The sequence below is a fragment of the Phoxinus phoxinus genome, assembly GCF_949152265.1.
Source record: "Phoxinus phoxinus genome assembly, chromosome: 17".
Lineage (NCBI taxonomy): Eukaryota > Metazoa > Chordata > Actinopteri > Cypriniformes > Leuciscidae > Phoxinus > Phoxinus phoxinus.
In genome coordinates this window covers 1,835,217-1,858,723 of record NC_136892.1, presented here as the reverse complement: position 1 = coordinate 1,858,723, position 23,507 = coordinate 1,835,217, and the positions used below count along the sequence as shown (strand labels likewise).

Below are 23,507 nucleotides of genomic sequence, written 5' to 3'. Positions count from 1 at the left end.
CACACACACACACACACACATGTTGATATCCGTGATGTGTGATATCTCCGGTGTTGTTGAGCTTCTGATGTCCAGAGGGACACACACACACACACACACACACACACATACACACACACACACACACACACACATGTTGATATCCGTGATGTGTGATATCTCCGGTGTTGTGGAGCTTCTGATGTCCAGAGGGACACACACACACACACACACACACACACATACACACACACACACACACACACACATGTTGATATCCGTGATGTGTGATATCTCCGGTGTTGTGGAGCTTCTGATGTCCAGAGGGACGGTCGTTTGTTACGGAGTGACTAGACATGAGTAATGTCTTAGTTTAGCAGCTGTTGAGATGTATTTCTGATGTTTACACCTGCATGTAAATCTCTCATTGACATTGTTGACTCGTGTGTGTTTTTAATTCGATCATAAACGATCTCCTCTGCCATAACTGATAAAGACGTGAATTGCTCTTGCAGCATTAATCTTGTCCTGGTTGTAATGCTGCTGTTGGAGTGATTAAATGTGTATTTAAAGCTGAAGTCTGTCACTGTTTGGATGTTCAAACACTTTCTCCTGCAGTTAAATGTTCAGAGACAGCTGTACGCCCGTCTTCTTGACACACAGAACACTCTGTCAGCATTGGAATAAAGTCCAGTGGATTCACAGCGATGAAAACAGTGTCTTCTCGACAATAACACGAACCAAACTCTCCAGGCCTCAGGTTTTTCGTGGGAATGGTTATGGTTATGGTTATGGTTGGTTATGGTTATGGTTATGGACTTATGGTTATGGTTATGGTTGGTTATGGTTGGTTATGGTTATGCAAATGTATTCCATTGTTGCGTATGTTTGTAACAGGAACTGAGACTGAAACGTTTCAGAATCGGTTCTTTCTTTGAGGAGACTTTGATCTTAAGAACCTTGCAGACCTTTTACATTCACAAACAGCTTTATTACACACAGCATGAAAGGGAATATAAAAAAAAGCATAATGAGCATTTTAATATAGCCAAAATCATTTGCAAGAAAATATCAAGAATAAAATGCTGAATACAAAAAAAAAAAAAAAAAAACTGAAATAGAATCGCAAAGGTTGCACAAATTTTCCACTTCCTCACTGTCCGTGTGTGTGTGTGTGTGTGTGTGTGCATGTGCATGCGTGTGTGTGTGTGTGTGTGACTGAGAGAAAGAGAGTGTGTATGTGCATGCATGTGTGTGAGAGAGAGAGTGTGTGTGCAAGTATATGTGCGTGTGTGAGAGAGAGAGAGAGAGAGAGCGTGTGTGTGTGTGTGTGAGAGAGAGAGAGAGAGAGAGAGAGAGAGAGAGCGTGTGTGTGCGTAAGTGTGTTTGAGAGAGAGAGAGAGAGAGCGTGTGTGTGCGTAAGTGTTTGTGTGTGAGAGAGAGACTGTGTGTGTGAGAGAGAGAGAGAGAGAGAGAGAGTGCGTATGTGTGTGTGTGTGTGTGTGCGTAAGTGTGTGTGTGAGAGAGAGAGAGAGAGAGAGAGAGCGTGTGTTTGTGTGTGTGTGTGTGTGTGTGTGTGTGTGTGTGTGTGTGTGTGTGTGTGTGTGTGTGTGTGAGAGAGAGTGTATGTGCGTGTGTGTGTGTGTGAGAGAGAGAGTGTATGTGTGTGTTTGTGTGTGTGTGTGAGAGAGAGAGAGAGAGAAATAGAGTGAGTGCGTGTGTGTGTGTGAGAGAGAGAGAGAGAGAGAGAGAGAGAGAGAGAGAAAGATAGAGTGAGTGCGTGTGTGTGTGTGTGCGTGCGTAAGTGTGCATGTATTGTAGACATAAATTATCGTACTGTTTCCTATTGCATGAAAAAGAGCAGTTTTGACATAACTCTGTTCATATACAGACTTGCTTAATTTCATATCTGAGTTGTAGCGCACTGTTCTATACAGCACTGTCATCACTATCCTCCAACTAACACTCCTGACAGCCCATAATGTTATGATGGGTCATAAATGTAGGAGATTTGGGGCTTCTGACCTTCTTTATTATATTGCTTGATTTTTAATTAGCGCCTCCGAAGCGTGGAGTCAAACCGGCAGAGATGTTTCCGTCTCCGAGTGAATATGTTGTATAATCAGGATTGTTTTTCTATCAGCCTCATTTGCTGTTTGAGAGGAAGATGTTTTCTGCGATTATGAAAAGCTTTGCTGTGTCTGGAGGGATTCTCTCGCCTGTGATTACCATCCTTGAAGCCTCAATTATTGCGAAAGGCCAGCGTTATCACTGCATTAGGAATTTTAATTTCCCCTCTGAAACTGCAGTTTATTGTATGAAGCCGTGCATTTAAAATGCTGATTTATCCGGACTATCAGAGGGATTGCAGACGAGAGCGCGGAAGACATGGAGAACCGGTGCAGTTCAGCGGGATCAAACACATCAAACACATCAAATAGACTGCATTTTGCTTCACGCCGATGTGTCGAGCATTCGGATTCAATAAAGCGTGATATCACCGGATAAGAAATGAAAAGTGTTTATCTGTAGCTACACCAGAATGAAAGTTTCTTTCTTCTGTGGAAACGATACACTCACTCGCTGTGGGCCGTATCTTGAACCCAGCGCAATTGACTTTGTACTGGTCATGTGTCATTGCTATTCTGCACCCGCGCACAGCGGACTCTTCCCTCCACAGACACACATCGGTAAATTAGGGAATGAACTTGCGCTCGGGGGGGCGGTTCAGTGAAAAGAGGAGTGTGTTCCAGCGCAAACGTTCTCTGGTGATATTCTGCAGTTTCAGAAAACAACTCCTCCACTGACCAGGAGAAACCCAGTCTAAAGACAGCGGCGCCGCGCGTTAGTCATATGACTACTTATCATAAGTTGTGAACAACACACACACTTTGATTCTCTAATCTAAACAGACGCAGCAGTTTTCATTTTTTCAAATCATACATTATTACAAGGAAAAATATTAACACACGAGGGAAATCATCTTCTCTGTGTTTTCGGCCCTGACGAGAACGTCGGTCTCCTCGGCTGTGAACCGCTCCTGGCGTGCGCCGGCAAACCCGCCGTTATAATAGCGATCCGCCGTTATAATAGCGATCCGCCGTTATAATAGCAATCCGCCGTTATAATAGCAATCCGCCGTTATAATAGCAATCCGCCGTTATAATAGCGATCCGCCGTAATAATAGCAATCCGCCGTTATAATAGCAATCCGCCGTTATAATAGCGATCCGCCGTAATAATAGCAATCCGCCGTTATAATAGCAATCCACCGTTATAATAGCAATCCGCCGTTATAATAGCAATCCGCCGTTATAATAGCGATCCGCCGTTATAATAGCGATCCGCCGTTATAATAGCGATCCGCCGTTATAATAGCGATCCGCCGTTATAATAGCAATCCGCCGTTATAATAGCGATCCGCCGTAATAATAGCAATCCGCCGTTATAATAGCGATCCGCCGTTATAATAGCGATCCGCCGTTATAATAGCGATCCGCCGTTATAATAGCGATCCGCTGTTATAATAGCAATCCGCCGTTATAATAGCGATCCGCCGTTATAATAGCAATCCGCCGTTATAATAGCGATCCGCCGTTATAATAGCAATCCGCCGTTATAATAGCGATCCGCCGTTATAATAGCAATCCGCCGTTATAATAGCGATCCGCCGTTATAATAGCGATCCGCTGTTATAATAGCAATCCGCCGTTATAATAGCGATCCGCCGTTATAATAGCAATCCGCCGTTATAATAGCGATCCGCCGTTATAATAGCGATCCGCCGTTATAATAGCAATCCGCCGTTATAATAGCGATCCGCCGTTATAATAGCAATCCGCCGTTATAATAGCGATCCGCCGTTATAATAGCGATCCGCCGTTATAATAGCGATCCGCCGTTATAATAGCGATCCGCCGTTATAATAGCGATCCGCCGTTATAATAGCAATCCACCGTTATAATAGCGATCCACCGTTATAATAGCGATCCGCCGTTATAATAGCAATCCACCGTTATAATAGCGATCCACCGTTATAATAGCGATCCACCGTTATAATAGCAATCCACCGTTATAATAGCAATCCACCGTTATAATAGCGATCCGCCGTTATAATAGCAATCCGCCGTTATAATAGCGATCCGCCGTTATAATAGCAATCCGCCGTTATAATAGCGATCCGCCGTTATAATAGCGATCCGCCGTTATAATAGCAATCCGCCGTTATAATAGCAATCCGCCGTTATAATAGCAATCCGCCGTTATAATAACAATCCGCCGTTATAATAGCGATCCGCCGTTATAATAGCAATCCGCCGTTATAATAGCGATCCGCCGTTATAATAGCGATCCGCCGTTATAATAGCAATCCGCCGTTATAATAGCGATCCGCCGTTATAATAGCGATCCGCCGTTATAATAGCAATCCGCCGTTATAATAGCAATCCGCCGTTATAATAACAATCCGCCGTTATAATAGCAATCCACCGTTATAATAGCAATCCGCCGTTATAATAGCGATCCGCCGTTATAATAGCTATCCGCCGTTATAATAGCAATCCACCGTTATAATAGCAATCCACCGTTATAATAGCGATCCGCCGTTATAATAGCGATCCGCCGTTATAATAGCAATCCGCCGTTATAATAGCGATCCACCGTTATAATAGCGATCCACCGTTATAATAGCAATCCACCGTTATAATAGCGATCCACCGTTATAATAGCGATCCACCGTTATAATAGCAATCCGCCGTTATAATAGCAATCCACCTTTATAATAGCAATCCACCGTTATAATAGCAATCCACCGTTATAATAGCGATCCACCGTTATAATAGCGATCCGCCGTTATAATAGCGATCCACCGTTATAATAGCAATCCGCCGTTATAATAGCAATCCGCCGTTATAATAGCGATCCACCGTTATAATAGCGATCCACCGTTAAAATAGCAATCCACCGTTATAATAGCAATCCACCGTTATAATAGCAATCCACCGTTATAATAGCGATCCGCCGTTATAATAGCAATCCACCGTTATAATAGCAATCCACCGTTATAATAGCGATCCGCCGTTATAATAGCGATCCGCCGTTATAATAGCAATCCACCGTTATGATAGCAATCCGCCGTTATAATAGCAATCCGCCGTTATAATAGCAATCCGCCGTTATAATAGCGATCCGCCGTTATAATAGCAATCCGCCGTTATAATAGCGATCCGCCGTTATAATAGCGATCCGCCGTTATAATAGCAATCCACCGTTATAATAGCGATCCGCCGTTATAATAGCAATCCACCGTTATAATAGCGATCCGCCGTTATAATAGCAATCCACCGTTATAATAGCGATCCACCGTTATAATAGCAATCCACCGTTATAATAGCGATCCGCCGTTATAATAGCGATCCGCCGTTATAATAGCAATCCACCGTTATGATAGCAATCCGCCGTTATAATAGCGATCCGCCGTTATAATAGCAATCCGCCGTTATAATAGCAATCCGCCGTTATAATAGCGATCCGCCGTTATAATAGCGATCCGCCGTTATAATAGCGATCCGCCGTTATAATAGCAATCCGCCGTTATAATAGCGATCCGCCGTTATAATAGCGATCCGCCGTTATAATAGCAATCCGCCGTTATAATAGCAATCCGCCGTTATAATAGCGATCCGCCGTTATAATAGCGATCCGCCGTTATAATAGCGATCCGCCGTTATAATAGCAATCCGCCGTTATAATAGCGATCCGCCGTTATAATAGCGATCCGCCGTTATAATAGCAATCCGCCGTTATAATAGCGATCCGCCGTTATAATAGCGATCCGCCGTTATAATAGCGATCCGCCGTTATAATAGCAATCCGCCGTTATAATAGCGATCCGCCGTTATAATAGCGATCCGCCGTTATAATAGCAATCCGCCGTTATAATAGCGATCCGCCGTTATAATAGCGATCCGCCGTTATGATAGCGATCCGCCGTTATAATAGCAATCCGCCGTTATAATAGCGATCCGCCGTTATAATAGCAATCCGCCGTTATAATAGCAATCCGCCGTTATAATAGCAATCCGCCGTTATAATAGCAATCCGCCGTTATAATAGCGATCCGCCGTTATAATAGCAATCCGCCGTTATAATAGCGATCCGCCGTTATAATAGCGATCCGCCGTTATAATAGCGATCCGCCGTTATAATAGCGATCCGCCGTTATAATAGCAATCCGCCGTTATAATAGCAATCCGCCGTGGAACAAGCGCGCCGGCTCTTAAAGAGAATGTGAGAGGACGCTCTGATTGGTTTATTTCACGTTACGCCCAAACCACACCTATGAGTAATGAAGCGACTTCAGAACAACTCTGGTTTGCTTTGGGCGCAAGAGTCGTTTATCCCGCCGGTATAATAGCAACAGCGCCGGGATCCGCCCACAAAGTTACTTGCGTTTGACACTTGCGTTTCAGAACGCTAAAATAGGGAGTGTATAAGTGCATAACTATAGACTCCTTAATATTATTGTGGTTCCCAGTTGAAAATGCTGATGGTGCATCTATTTATATAAATTATTTGAATCAAAGTTTTGTCTGCAGTGACAAGTAAAATATAATCATAACCAAATAAAAGGCTGATGTGCTTTTGTTCCTTGCAAAAATAATGATGCAGTTTGACCGTCGCATACATGCAGATGTTTTGTACTGGTGACAACAAGCTGGTATATCGTGATTTAAGGATTCGTGACAAGCCTAATGCAAACTGTACACACTAAATATGCTCACCTCAACACTTTTCACATAGCGCAAATACACCCAATGAGAAGCTCTCCCTGACACTGAAACAGACTTCTGGAGTTACTGTGTGATGAATTAGCTTTATTACAAGGTCTGCATATTATTATTGATCTGAAGAATTCAGATGCCATCCCGAGTATAGAGAATAACATCTAATCTGTGATTTGTCATTTTAACTCTGTGACCGCAGCGGTTCTCCTAAAGCCCTGGACATTGATTTAGTTTTCCCTCCAAGCGTGCGTTGGCAGGACTTCAGCCCTCACCATTCCCCGATATCTGGGATCGCTCCGATCACCGGGACATCCCGTAATTACACTTCTGGAGAGCTTTGAGTTACACTGGAGAATTGATCATCAGTGGGAATATTGTCAGCGTTGGTCAAACACTTTAGATTGGGATCAATACTTCTGTCACCTTTGCTACAATCTGTCTGCAATTTTTCCCGAAACACTTTGGGTTTGCCGTGAGGAGCAGCACAATAATTACTGTCATCACATGTCCACACATCTCCAGAAAGTGCTTGTGATGGATGCCGACACCGGAGCCGGTTTCCTCTTCTCATTCACCCTTTGCTACGTGGATAATTGGGATCGCATGGTTTCTTGTCACTGGATTTTAGGGATTATCTTCCATTCCAACAGCCGGCCTGAGAGAGACAGAGAACAGGGCAAACGTGCACTTCATTAACTGCAAAAACGTGAACATTATTATTAATGCTGATAAATATAATTCATCTCAGATGAAGGTGTCACGGTGTTACTTGTAAGAATCTGTTGTAACATTATAAATGTATTATATCTATACATTTAATGCTTCCTTACTGAATAAAAGTATTAATTTCTTTCATTTCTTTCCAAACTAAAAATAATTTGTTAACACTTTACTTGAAGGGGTGTGCATAAGACTGACATGACACATGTTATGAATATGAAGGAGGTTTTATGCATGTTTATGACAAGTGTCATTAAGTGTCATTCGCTCAATTATGACATTTTTAATGCAAATATGACATTGTTTGAGATGTCTTTGTTATTTATGACAACTTGACATTACCAGGACAACATAACCTGTCATAAATATGTCATAAGCATGACATAGCAGATTAATTATCAAACTTAAGAAACCACTTAGCTTTATGTGTTAACATTACATCAAACTGTCATGTGGAGGTTTTGACATCGGCTGTCATGAGGACATTATAACTGTCAGGAATATTTTTATATTCATGGTTTTTTTTTTTTTACAAATTTAATTTTTCATTAAAATGTCATTAATTGTTCAGTGTTATAACTGTGTCATGAATATTTTTCTTGATCTCAACTACAGTGGTACACATTTATTTTGTCATTAAAATGTAATTTTAATGACAAATTCAACCCATAAAGCTAAGTAGTTTCTTAAGTTTGATAATAAATCTGATATGTCATGCTTATGACATATTTATGTATTATGTTGTCCTGGTAATGTCAAGTTGTCATAACAAAGACATCTCAAACAATGTCATATTTGCATTAAAAATGTCATAATTGAGCGAATGACACTTAATGACAGTTGTAATAAACATGCATAAAACCTCCTTCATATTCATAAGTTATGTCATGATTATGAAGGTGTCATGTCAGTCTTATGCACTCCCCTTCAAGTAAAGTGTTACCGAAAATTATTACTGACCCCAAACTTTTGAACAGTAGTGTTTAATGTTACAAAACCTTTTTATTTCAGATAAATGCTGTTCTTTTGAACTTTCTATTCATCAAATAATCCTGAAATAAAAATGTACACAACTGTTTTCAACACTGATAATATGAGGAATGTTTCTTGAGCATCAGATCATCATATTATCCTGATTTCTGAAGGGTCATGTGACACTGAAGACTGGAGTAATGATGTTGGAAATTCAGCTTTGATCACGGGAATAAATTACACTTTATTATATATTCACATATAGAAAACAGATATTTTAATAAAATTAACAATATAATTTTTTTTTTTTAATCAAATAAACACAGCCTTGGTGAGCAGAAGAGACTTCTTTTAAAAACATTAACAATCTTACCGATCCCAAAATTTTGAACGGCAGTGTGTGTATGCATACTTATTATTTGAGATATTTAGACATTCAAACAGTATTAGGCTTTTAAAAATTGGTTTCCCCTCAAATCTTCTTTTTTTGGTACAATATGAATGAAGTATGTGTGTGTGAATATGATAACGTTGTGTAAACAGTATTTTTTCACTCTAATAATGCGTGTCCATTGGCATGAAGTGATGAGAGCATCAGAAGACCGAGACTTCATGTGAACGAGTGGAGACACGTCAGATCACTGTCCATCTCTGTGAGCGGGAGCCAAGCATGTGACGTCGACATACGCATGTCAAAATCTGGCTTTTAATGTTGGCTTTTCTACTAGATTCACTGCTTAAAGTATTAGTTCACCAAACGGCATCATTTACTCGACGTCTTCTCAATATTCTGGATGCTTTTTTGATATAATCAATTATATCTAAATCTATGATGATAATTAACATTGTCTTTTTGAATGTATGTTATGATGGAACAGGATTAGCACTTTTTAATTGGTTGTGAATAGGTGTAAATTTAAATAAACCAACTAACTATGCTATATTATGCAAACCTCCAAATAACTAAATATGTTAAATAAAACATACATTTTTATGCATTTTATCTCACTTTATTGACCAATGTACTTGCTTCTGACCTTTGATGATTCAGTTAAATAAGCAAAAATGATGATAGAAAGATAGAAAGGTTTGCTTGTGTGCTTTCCTCTACTGTACACATGTCCTTCAGCCTGAGGATTATTATTTCACTTTTGGTGTGAAAGGGTCTTTACATTTGCCCAAAAATATAACTTTTGTGTTATAAAAAAACAAGCCCAGTCCAGGTGGGGAAAAAAGGAATGCAAAAGTAACGTAACGCATTACTTTTCTAAAAAAGTAACTAAGTAATGGAATTAGTTACTTTTTAAGGGAGTAATGCAATATTGTAATGCATTACTTTTAAAAGTAACTTTCCCCGACACTGTCTAACAGGGACGCCGGCCAGCAGCGCTCAGTTCCTCGTGGCCCGGCTGTAACGCAGCTGCTGGCGTTTGGCTATCGGACGCTGTTGCAGAAACAGAAGGTGCTGTTGGGTTTCAGACAGGTGACTATGAAACTGGACCAAGGAAGTTTATTAACTATGCTTATATTAACCATGCATTGGTTTTACGTCATGATTTAGGGGTGGAAATGTGAGTAAAAAGTGCAAAATGTTAAACATTGTAACTATGCTACACAGATTAACATAGGACCAATCTCTGTGTTGTTGCTGGGATTTAGTGTGTGTTCAGGTGATGGAAAAGGTTGGTTGCGTTTCCCACATTGTTTGAAACCGACCGTCAACATATTTGCCTTGTCTTTGCCAGAGCCGGACAGTAACGGAGTACATTTACTTGAGTACAGTACTTAAGTATAATTTTGAGGGATCTACAATTCAACTTGCTTTTTTTGTTTCAAACACATTTGTCATTATTTTACTTCCAACACACCTCACTTACACTTACTCACTTTGTGCTGTCTGACTGTAAAACACACACATCTCGAGATGTTTTAAACAGTTCAACTTGCCATGCCACCTTAAAAAGCTCTAGGCGACAGGAAAAGTCATATCTGCACACACCAAACACATTACCGTGATGTCCATGCTGCCAGATTCTTGTATTTATAGACATTTTTTTCATAATGGACTTTCTTAATAGTACAATGATGCACTGAAAGAAGTAGAGCCTCTGCATTCATATGCACTAGTTTACCAACAACAGAACAAAACAGCTTGAGTTACTGAGCAGGTCTGGAATTAAGGTGGATCATCACGTCAAATATGAATCTTAAAGCTGTTTACTTGCACTCGTAAATGAAAGCAAACAAGCGTGACAACTAGATGCATCAGCAGGTGCTCCGGCATCTGGTCAAACTCCCTGTGGGCCGCAAGTACATTACTTATTGAGATATGCATTATTCAATGGTGTGTGTGTGTGTGTGTGTGTTGGCACAACCCCTGCTATCAGCCTGGCAAACTGCTCAATTCATTGTGAGGAGGAGATCAGTTTTCAGAGAAGCGAGAGTGTCATTGGCTGATTAGATCACGGCTCGGATCAGCCGCGCTCACGCTGGCGCTCATGTAAGGTGACCGAGTCTGAAAGCACAGCTGCGGGAACAGAAGGAAAGCATCATGATGTGCGACACGAGAGGGCAGAGATGACAGGCGTCCGTAGACCCTGATGAAGAAACTAGATCACACACACCGTAACACACACTGTTCTACACGCCTCGCCGTGTCCTTCATAACACACACTGTTCAAGAGGCTCGATGTTCTGCGGCTGTAAAGCTGTTCCTCACACACTCTTGCTCTTCTACTCGTGCTGTAATATAGATACGGGCATGTGTAATACAGTTGCAATGTTCCAAATAACAGTATTATTTAGAGATTTTAAGTGCAATAATATTTGACTATTTACAATGCCATCAAAAGTTTGGGATCTGTAAGATTTTTCATGTTTTTAAAAGAAGTCCAAGGCTCACCAAGGCTGCATTTATTTGATTAAAACAAAAAAAAACTAATATTGTTAAATATTATGACAATTTAAAACATCTGTATCTATGTAAATATACAGTAAAGTGTAATTTATTCCTGTGATCAAAGCTGAATGTTCAGCATCATTACTCCAGTCTTCAGTGTCACATGATCCTTCAGAAATCAGGATAATATGATGATCTGATGCTCAAGAAACTTTATTATTATATAAAATAAAATAGGATTCTTCAATGAATAGAAAGTTTAAAAGAATAGTATTTATTTGAAATATAATCGTTGGTAACATTATAAATGTATTTACTGACACTTTTGATCAATTTAATTCCTCCCTGATGAATACAGGTATTGATTCCTTTTATTTATTTCCCCAAAAAAATAACATAAAAAATCATACTGACCCCAAACTTTTGAACGGTAGTGTTTTAATGTTACAAAAGCTTTATATTCCAGATAAATAATACTAATATCATCCAGCATCTCAGTGTCCTGGGCCGAGCCGTCAGAACACACTGTGAATACACAACTAATGTCTGATGTTGAAGTTTGTGCGACCTTTTTCATTTAAGCTCCAGCGTTATTGGAGGATTCATTTTAATATTGTGTATCATATTCCAATTTCATGATTTCGCTAAAACAAGGGAATGAATTTAGGAGTGTAACGATCCCCTCATATCACGATTCGAGACATATCACGATACTGAACTCACGATACGATATTATCACGATACTGAACTCACGATACGATATTATCACAATACTGAACTCACGATACCATATTATCCCGATACGATATTATCACGATACTGAACTCCCGATACGATATTATCACGATACTGAACTCCCGATACGATATTATCACGATACTGAACTCCCGATACGATATTATCACGATACTGAACTCCCGATACGATATTATCACGATACTGAACTCACGATACGATATTATCATGATATTGAACTCACCATACGATATTATCACGATACTGAACTCACGATACGAAATTATCACGATACTGAACTCACGATACGATATTATCACGATACTGAACTCAAGATACGATATTATCACGATACTGAACTCACGATACGATATTATCATGATATTGAACTCACCATACGATATTATCACGATACTGAACTCACGATACGAAATTATCACGATACTGAACTCACGATACGATATTATCACGATACTGAACTCACGATACGATATTATCACGATACTGAACTCACGATACGATATTATCAAGATACTGAACTCACCATACGATATTATCACGATACTGAACTCACGATACGATATTATCACGATACTGAACTCACCATACGATATATCACGATACTGAACTCACCATACGATATTATCACGATACGATATTATCACGATACTGAACTCACCATACGATATTATCACCATACGATATTATCACGATACTGAACTCACGATACGATATTATCACGATACTGAACTCAAGATACGATATTATCACGATACTGAACTCACGATACGATATTATCATGATATTGAACTCACGATACGATATTATCATGATATTGAACTCACCATACGATATTATCACGATACTGAACTCACGATACGAAATTATCACGATACTGAACTCACGATACGATATTATCACGATACTGAACTCACGATACGATATTATCACGATACTGAACTCACGATACGATATTATCACGATACTGAACTCACCATACGATATTATCACGATACTGAACTCACCATACGATATTATCACGATACTGAACTCACGATACGATATTATCACGATACTGAACTCACCATACGATATTATCACGATACTGAACTCACCATACGATATTATCACGATACTGAACTCACGATACGATATTATCACGATACTGAACTCAAGATACGATATTATCACGATACTGAACTCACCATACGATATTATCACGATACTGAACTCACCATACGATATTATCACGATACTGAACACACCATACGATATTATCACGATACGATATTATCACGATACTGAACTCACCATACGATATTATCACCATACGATATTATCACGATACCATATTATCCCGATACTGAACTCACGATACCATATTATCACGATACTGAACTCACGATACCATATTATCACGATACTGAACTCACGATACCATATTATCACGATACTGAACTCACGATACCATATTATCACGAAACTGAACTCACGATACCATATTATCACGATACTGAACTCAAGATACGATATTATCACGATACTGAACTCAAGATACGATATTATCACGATACTGAACTCACGATACCATATTATCACGATACTGAACTCACGATACCATATTATCACGATACTGAACTCACGATACCATATTATCACGATACTGAACTCACGATACCATATTATCACGATACTGAACTCACGATACCATATTATCACGATACTGAACTCACGATACCATATTATCACGAAACTGAACTCACGATACCATATTATCACGATACTGAACTCACGATACGATATTATCACGATACTGTACTCAAGATACGATATTATCACGATACGATATTATCACGATACTGAACTCACGATACGATATTATCACGATACTGAACTCACAATACGATATTATCACGATACTGAACTCACGATACCATATTATCACGATACTGAACTCACGATACCATATTATCACGATACTGAACTCACGATACGATATTATCACGATACTGAACTCACAATACGATATTATCACGATACTGAACTCACGATACCATATTATCACGATACTGAACTCACGATACCATATTATCACGATACTGAACTCTCGATACCATATTATCACGATACTGAACTCACGATACCATATTATCACGATACTGAACTCATGATACGATATTATCACAATACGATATTATCACGATACGATATTATCACGATACGATATTATCACGATACTGAACTCACGATACCATATTATCACGATACTGAACTCACGATACCATATTATCACGATACTGAACTCACGATACCATATTATCACGATACTGAACTCACGATACGATATTATCACAATACTGAACTCTCGATACCATATTAACACGATACTGAACTCACGATACCATATTATCACGATACTGAACTCACGATACCATATTATCACGATACTGAACTCACGATACAATATTATCACGATACCATATTATGACGATACTGAACTCACGATACCATATTATCACGATACTGAACTCACGATACCATATTATCACGATACGATATTATGACGATACTGAACTCACGATACCATATTATCACGATACTGAACTCACGATACCATATTATCACGATACTGAACTCTCGATACCATATTATCACGATACTGAACTCACGATACCATATTATCACGATACTGAACTCACGATACCATATTATCACGATACTGAACTCACGATACGATATTATCACGATACTGAACTCACGATACGATATTATCACAATATGATATTATCACGATACGATATTATCACGATACTGAACTCAAGATACCATATTATCACGATACGATATTATCACGATACTGAACTCACGATATGATATTATCACGATACCATATTATCACGATACAATATTATCACGATACTGAACTCACGATACCATATTATCACGATACGATATTATCACGATACTGAACTCACGATACCATATTATCACGATACTGAACTCACGATACGATATTATCACGATACGATATTATCACGATACTGAACTCACGGTACCATATTATCACGATACCATATTATCACGATACTGAACTCACGATATGATATTATCGCGATACTGAACTCACGATACCATATTATCACGATACTGAACTCACGATACCTTATTATAGCGATACTTTTTGTAAAATATTAACTAAAAATGTCCTGTTGATTAAAATGCTAAGTTGGATATTACATTGTGTGTGTAAATGAATAGTCTTGGACTTGAAGCTGAAACCCAAAGCACAGGACAATAGAGACACCAGAAGACGATATTATGACGATACTGAACTCACGATACCATATTATCACGATACTGAACTCACGATACCATATTATCACGATACGATATTATGACGATACTGAACTCACGATACCATATTATCACGATACTGAACTCACGATACCATATTATCACGATACTGAACTCTCGATACCATATTATCACGATACTGAACTCACGATACCATATTATCACGATACTGAACTCACGATACCATATTATCACGATACTGAACTCACGATACGATATTATCACGATACTGAACTCACGATACGATATTATCACAATATGATATTATCACGATACGATATTATCACGATACTGAACTCACGATACCATATTATCACGATACGATATTATCACGATACTGAACTCACGATACCATATTATCACGATACGATATTATCACGATACTAAACTCACGATCCCATATTATCACGATACGATATTATCACGATACTGAACTCACGATACCATATTATCACGATACTGAACTCACTATACGATATTATCACGATACGATATTATCACGATACTGAACTCACGGTACCATATTATCACGATACCATATTATCACGATACTGAACTCACGATATGATATTATCGCGATACTGAACTCACGATACCATATTATCACGATACTGAACTCACGATACCTTATTATAGCGATACTTTTGGTAAAATATTAACTAAAAATGTCCTGTTGATTAAAATGCTAAGTTGGATATTGAATACTGAACGATACGATATTATCACGATACTGAACTCACGGTACCATATTATCACGATACCATATTATCACGATACTGAACTCACGATATGATATTATCACGATACCATATTATCACGATACAATATTATCACGATACTGAACTCACGATACCATATTATCACGATACGATATTATCACGATACTGAACTCACGATACCATATTATCACGATACTGAACTCACGATACGATATTATCACGATACGATATTATCACGATACTGAACTCACGGTACCATATTATCACGATACCATATTATCACGATACTGAACTCACGATATGATATTATCGCGATACTGAACTCACGATACCATATTATCGCGATACTGAACTCACGATACCATATTATCACGATACTGAACTCACGATACCTTATTATAGCGATACTTTTGGTAAAATATTAACTAAAAATGTCCTGTTGATTAAAATGCTAAGTTGGATATTACATTGTGTGTGTAAATGAATAGTCTTGGACTTGAAGCTGAAACCCAAAGCACAGGACAATAGAGACACCAGAATAACAATATTCATGATTCTGAAGCTGAAAACACAGAATTATTGTAGATGAATATGCTTGATCTCTATCACTGACTATATATTTAAAATAATGTAGGACTTTTTACTGGTAACATCAGACATTTGGCATTATCAGGACCACAAATATTCCCCCATTGCATTATTATACATTATATTCAACATTATATATAGTAGTTTACTGTCTGACACTAAAACTCTGAAAACTTGAATGTTTTCTCAAACAGAAATGTTAATTTTGCTTGAATTATACACAATACACATTGTTGCATTTTTGTATTGCGATACACTGGCACGACACATGTGATCCTGGACCACAAACCCAGTCTGGAGCGCACGGGTATATCTGTGGCAATAGCAACTATACATGGGTCAAAATTATCCATTTTTATTTTATGCCAAAAATCATTAGGATATTAAGATCATGTTCCATAAAGATATTTAGTAAATCTCCTACCGTAAATATATAAAACATGTATTTTTGTAAGTGAATGCAGCACAATCGTGAACATAAATGCACAACTTTAAAGGAGATTTTCTCAATGTTTACATTTTTTTGCTCCTCAGATTCCAGATTTTCAATAGTTGTGTCTCAACCAGATATATATATATATATATGCATTTGTCCACATGTCCTGTGCGGGCCTCCGTACTTTTCATCTTGTCTCGATTTCACATGATAAATGTGTACATCTCCTCCGTGTGAATAAGAGCGTCTCTGAGCAGAAGCTGAAGAGGAATTACACGTCTGACAGAGCTTTTCATGTGTAATATTGCACAGGAGACTGGCAATTATATTTTGGCAGTTCTGCTCCATTTAGAAAGGTCCAAAGCACTCTTGAGTTTGACGTGTACTTATGTATTGTGTCCTAGCGTATGTCCTTGCTGATGTGATCCGCCCAAGTAGGACATGTTCCCGGATCACCACAACGGGACATTTCTAGTTCGAACGCATGAAGTGTCTCGACGAGTAATGAGGCGTGATGGAAAAAATAGAAAAGTTGCATGTTCAAACATAATAAGGTGTGTTTCTGGAGCTGACGGTATTTCGGGAATATTGCTATGTGAAGTGGCTTGGGAAATGTTATATAGTAGCTGTGTCAGTGTGTGTGTTGTTCTGTGTTTGCTATCGAAACACACATGCGTGAGTTGCATCGCTCCAAATACCTGTAAAATGAGCTTTCTGTTCAGTGTGCTAATTGGATGTGTGTTTTCATGTCGCGCGTTCCCTGTGGAATAATTGAGTGAAAACTGCAATCCCGCGAGACCGACTGCGGTGAAGCGATTGACAGCCCGTCGAGGAATGCAGGGCCGTGGGAAGCTTGTGGAGATCAGAACCGTCTGAGTTTGACATCTGTGTTTCTGTTCCAACACCTCATGTGTGCCTTCACTGTGACAACTCACTTCAAGAGTGTGTGTGTGTGTGTGTGTGTGTGTGTGTGTGTGTGTGTGTGTGTGTGTGTGTGTGTGTGTGTGTGTGTGTGTGTGTGTGTGTGTGTGTGTGTGTGTGTGTGTGTGTGTGTGTGTGTGTGAGTGTGTGTGTGAGTGCGTGTGTGAGTGTGTGTGTGTGAGTGTGTGCTTGTGTGAGAGTGTGTGTGTGTGTGTGTTTCCACAGCCCTCAGAGTCATAATAAAAATATATAATAATAATGATAATAATAGATTCTATCTATAACACACTTTTCATTCCAAAGAATCTCAAAGTGCTACACAGGAGAACGACAGTAACAAAAAATAAATAAAATAAAAATATGTATTTATTATTGGGGGGTAAGATGAGCCATCTGTGGTTCTCAAGATAAGAGAAAATGAGGCAGAAGTACAGGGGAACGTATCTAAAGTATCTCAGGAGGTTTCCCGGAATACATCTGTGAGAAAGGGTTCTAACAATATGGCTTGTAATCAATTTACCCCGGGTTACACTGTAAAAAAGTATATGATCAGTCAGTTATGACAACATATGTTTTTACGTTACTTTAACTCATCAAAATAAGTAAAGCAATTTTCAACTTTTAAAAAAAATAAGTTATACAGGGTTCAACTCGTTTTTAAAGTCTTTCATGCAATTTAAGTTGAAATGACTTAAACATCCAAGTTGATTCTACTTAAAAAATATATGGCAGCAACTTGTTTTGTACAGGTTAGGGGTACAGTAAGTTGTGCCATCTGGGTGTAAACTGACCATCAAACTGAATCTGAATCAACACCATGGAAAATGTTAAAGAAAATGTTCCTCTTTTAAAAATTTATTTAATATATGATTACGCATTTCCTGGTTATTTTTAGAGAAGGATTTGGTGTATGGTCCTATCAAATAAACGGAAAAAAAAAAAAAAAGATAAACTAAACCAGTTGTATAATATAGTAGTAAAGATTTTTAGTACAGTGCCTCATGGTTAAAACTTTGCCCCATAGCTGCCATTTTGTACAAGAAGCTAGCTTACCAATTCAGGCTAATATTTAGCTAAAGGATTTGCATGGTATTATACTTTGCCAAATCAACAAATATAGATTGTAAATATTTTTAGACCTGGACAATTTTGTTTTGATGTCACAGCCATTACATCTGTAATGCTAACATCTTACTTTGACAAGCCAAAAGCATTTTTAAAGTAAATGTTGAAGTAAAAGTTTTTAAAGTAAATGTGTGCCTTCCACTCCTCCGCTGTGTTTCTCTTTTTCACAGTCTGGCAGGAATGATGGGTGGCTACAACATATATGGTCACATGACAATAAAATTGTACAGTTGCCAAGATAAAGCGGTGGGCCAACTGACCCAGTGGCTCGTCTTACCCCACTCCCAACACACTTGGTGCACTTTGCATATAGGGAGTGTATAATGTTGCATATAGATACACTGATATCACTTATTCTGCGCAAATTGACACGACAGACATGTGCAGTAACAGTTAATGTACAGGCGAATGTTCCCAGATGAATTCGCATCTCATCCCAAGGCGTTATATACTGACGCTTTGACAAATCGTCTACACTGTAAAAAATAATTCCGTAAAAAAACGGATAATGTACTGGCAGAAAATTACCAGGACATTTTCCGTTAAATTACGGACAGTTCCTTCACCTCTAAAACGGAAAATTCTGTATATTAACAGTACATTTTCTGTACTATTAACGGATAATCCTTATACAGAAATTTCTATATTTATAGAAATTTTATACCATATATTTTGGTGGCAAATAATTCAAGAACCATATATACAAATTTAACATGGTTTATTTTTGTACAAATATTCATGCAAACATTCTTAAATGCATTCAATGAGTAAAGATATATACATATAAATATATATGACAAATGAAACAATGTACAAAGACCCATTAAAAAGTGCTTGTATTGTGGAATAAGTTTAGACATTAAACAAACAAGAGACAGAATTAAAAAAAGAAAACATGAGCAGGTACTTGCACAATATTGGTGTTGCACCAAATAGCTCACAAAATTCTTTGAAAAAAAACTTAATTAACTGTGAAAGTCAAGATTCAAAACATTTTCAAATGCAATACAATTACAATACAGAAAGAAACAAAAACAAATGGAATACGAATACAGGTCTGCTGCTTTTATCATTAAAAATAGCTTTAGACTTAGTCAATAGTAGAGTGAAATGTTAGTGTTAATGCCATTTTTCTGTAAGAGAACACCATATTCCTTAAAGTGTTAGTTCACCAAAAAATTTAAATTGTCATTAATTACTCACGCTCATGTTGTTCCACGCCCCACAAGACTTCCATTCGTCTCCATAACAAAAATTAAGATATTTTTGAGGAAATCGGAGAGATTTCTGTCCCTCCATTGACATCTTACGCAACTACCAATTTCAAGGTTCAGAAAGGTATACAGACATAAATGTAATCCATGTGACTCCAGTGGTTTAACCTCAAATTTATGAAATAAATGTGCACAAATGTTTTGTGTGAAGAAAAAAAACATCTTTTCTCACAAAATATAGATCGCTGAAAAACAGCTTGTTGCTAGAATCTTATCGCATCTGGTTAGGACACCATGTTACTTTAATGATGTGTTTACTACCTTTCTGGAGCTTGAAAGTGGTAGTTGCGTAAGCGGTCAACAGAGGAAGAGAAAGCTCTCAGATTTCATAAAAAAAAATCGTCATTTTTGTTCTGAAGATGAACTAAAGTCTTGCAGGGTTGGAACATCAGGAGGGCGAGTAATAAATGACATTATTTTAATTTTGGAGTGAACAACTTCCGTGAAAAAATTTCCTTCTTCTGTATGTTCAGTTAAAGGTCCATTTTGAGATTTGACAAAAGCTTAAAGGGATAGTTCACTTTGAAATTAAATTTTGGTATGTTTTATCTTACCTGAAGTGCATCCAAGATGTATGTGTCTTTGTCTCCGCAGTAGTTTCAATTTTGATATTTTTAGGTCAAACCGTTCTTGTCTGTCAGTCATATAATGCAGGTATATAGGCACCGTCTCCAAAAGCATGCAGAGAAAAGTCCAAATTAAAAAATGCCCCATCGTAAGTGCACATTGATGGCCTAAGACACGAAACAAGCGGTTTGTGTGATAAAACGAACAATATTTATTTCGTTTTTATCTCTTTTACACAACGACGTCCAAGTGATCTGTTTACTTAGTCTGCGTAAGCGCCGGAAGGTGAAGTGATCTATTGCGTGTGGACGTCACTCATTGTTTACACCAGAACCTATGCACAGAACAGAGATTGTAGGTAGGATGGCTAATATAAATGGTACTAGTTTGCACTTATCCGGGATGTTTAAACCGATGTAAAAAAATACATTTACGCAAGCTCGCGCGAACTCATCCGGGAGATCACTTCCTGAGCTTTACGGCGCTTACGCAGACTACGTAAACAGATCGCCTGGACGTGGTTGTGTAAAAGAGATAAAAACGATATAAATACTGTTCGTTTTCTCACACAAACCGCTTGTTTTGTGTCTTAGGCCATCAATGTGCACTTACGATGGGGCATTTTTTAATTTGGACTTTTCTCTGCATGCTTTTGGAGACGGTGCCTATATACCTGCATTATATGACTGACAGACAAGAACGGTTTGACCTAAAAATATCAATATTGAAACTACTGCGGAGACAAAGACACCGACATCTTGGATGCACTTCAGGTAAGTTAAACATACCAAAATGTAATTTCAAAGTGAACTATCCCTTTAAACTTTACATGGATTTTCAGTTGTTCATACAGGAACTTCAGCAGTCTTGGAGGAATGTGTAGACGTTTGGTTTCCTTCATCTCAGCCTTTTCGACCTTCATTCAGGATTTCTGCACAGGAAAGTTGCATAAGAAAAAAAATATATGTTTTTAGCTACACACGAAATTAAATGAAGGAAATTGAACTACAAAGTATCATGCAGACCAGGTTGAGGTTGAAAAATAATCGTACAGTATTTTACGTTCGTTAAATTATCAACTGCCATCCCTAATTCTTTCAAATTCAAACACTGTATTAAATGCTAAGACTTCTGTTTCCAGTGGACTCCAATTGCATGTTATGTTAGCTTGTCTGCTCAACTATACCTTATACGTTTCATTATTTTCAATTATAAACAGTAACACAACAACATGCTCTATAAATAATTTCATTAAAAATGTGTTGCTTACCTTTATGAACTCCAGGATAAGTGCCATTTTGTAGCTCACTGCCTCAATAGGGTAGGAGAGATGTGGTCAATAACTTATTGAATGACAGCAATCCTGAAAGCCCATCACCTTAAACAAATAAGATATTACAAAATGAAAAACATTACACGACCACTTCAGAAAACCGCTCCAAAAACAGTTGTTTAAATCTTCCTTATAAAATGCTTTTCTACTGACCTATAAGCGTAAAAATCTTTGAAGGGGCTATTCAGCAACCAACTTTTTCTATAAACATTTTTCCTCAGACTTTGAATTGAAATGTGTTTTGCCAATATTGAGTGCTCATAATGATTAATAATAATAAAATACTAATAAAACAAAATACAAACCCATAAGGAGCATGCAGGGTGGTGCTTGGGATGCACAGTAACTTACATCAGGAAAGTCCTGTCAATAGATAAGAAAACAACAGAAACTATGAAACAAACTATAATAAAGTATAATAGCAGTCATGTTAAATTATTCTTTCAAGGTCATTATTAAGGGTTTAAAGTCATATGTGTCGTGTGTGTATAATGTCTGTGTGTAGTCTAAAACAAAAACAAGACAATAAAAAGTCTAACGTAAACATAACATTAACGTACCTCATTTGGAAGAAAACGTGGTGTTTTCCTTTATCCAGCTGTACTGCATCTTCACACACAGTCTTCACGTTGTATCTTCATGCCTTTTAAATCAAGTCTTAAATGGCCTTTCCTTTTCTCGACGATTTTATCTGGTAGCTTTTGTTTGAAGCCATTAAACTGCTCCAAAAACACGAGTAACGTTACTGCACTTCATCCTGGTTAACGGGTGCGCTCGGCACGAAATAAACCGCATCACCGACCAAATAAAAGCCAATAAACCAGTTACAACGAGGACACTATAACACATACAACCAGGGGAACTTCCACGAGTGTGAAATAAATATTTCAATGTGTGACGATAAGCATAAAATGATAAACGCGACGGCTCCAACATTCATTTGCCTAACAAGCCGGGTGGCAACCAAATAACATTACGTAAACAGCTTATTTGACTTAGCTAAATATAATTTTCGGTTTTTACCACAGAAGTGTCAGAATAACTTCCACACATCCGAAATCCGACTTTATAAAGCAACTTTGGCCGCGGTCATCTGCGTG

At 38.0% G+C, this 23,507-nt stretch overlaps 1 protein-coding gene and 1 long non-coding RNA gene across 3 annotated transcripts in view; one reads left to right on the top strand and one right to left on the bottom strand.

Annotated features, from left to right (window-relative positions):
- Positions 1 to 23,507, top strand: part of fstl4 (follistatin-like 4) — a 256,801-nt gene that overhangs the window by 132,472 nt on the left and 100,822 nt on the right. The gene's annotated exons all lie outside the window — the stretch shown is intronic.
- Positions 21,861 to 23,396, bottom strand: LOC306984051. Its single transcript, XR_013794472.1, has 4 exons — positions 22,968 to 23,396; positions 22,713 to 22,770; positions 22,345 to 22,452; positions 21,861 to 22,005 (listed from the first exon to the last, which is right to left on the bottom strand). It is a non-coding gene; the product is annotated as an uncharacterized lncRNA (long non-coding RNA).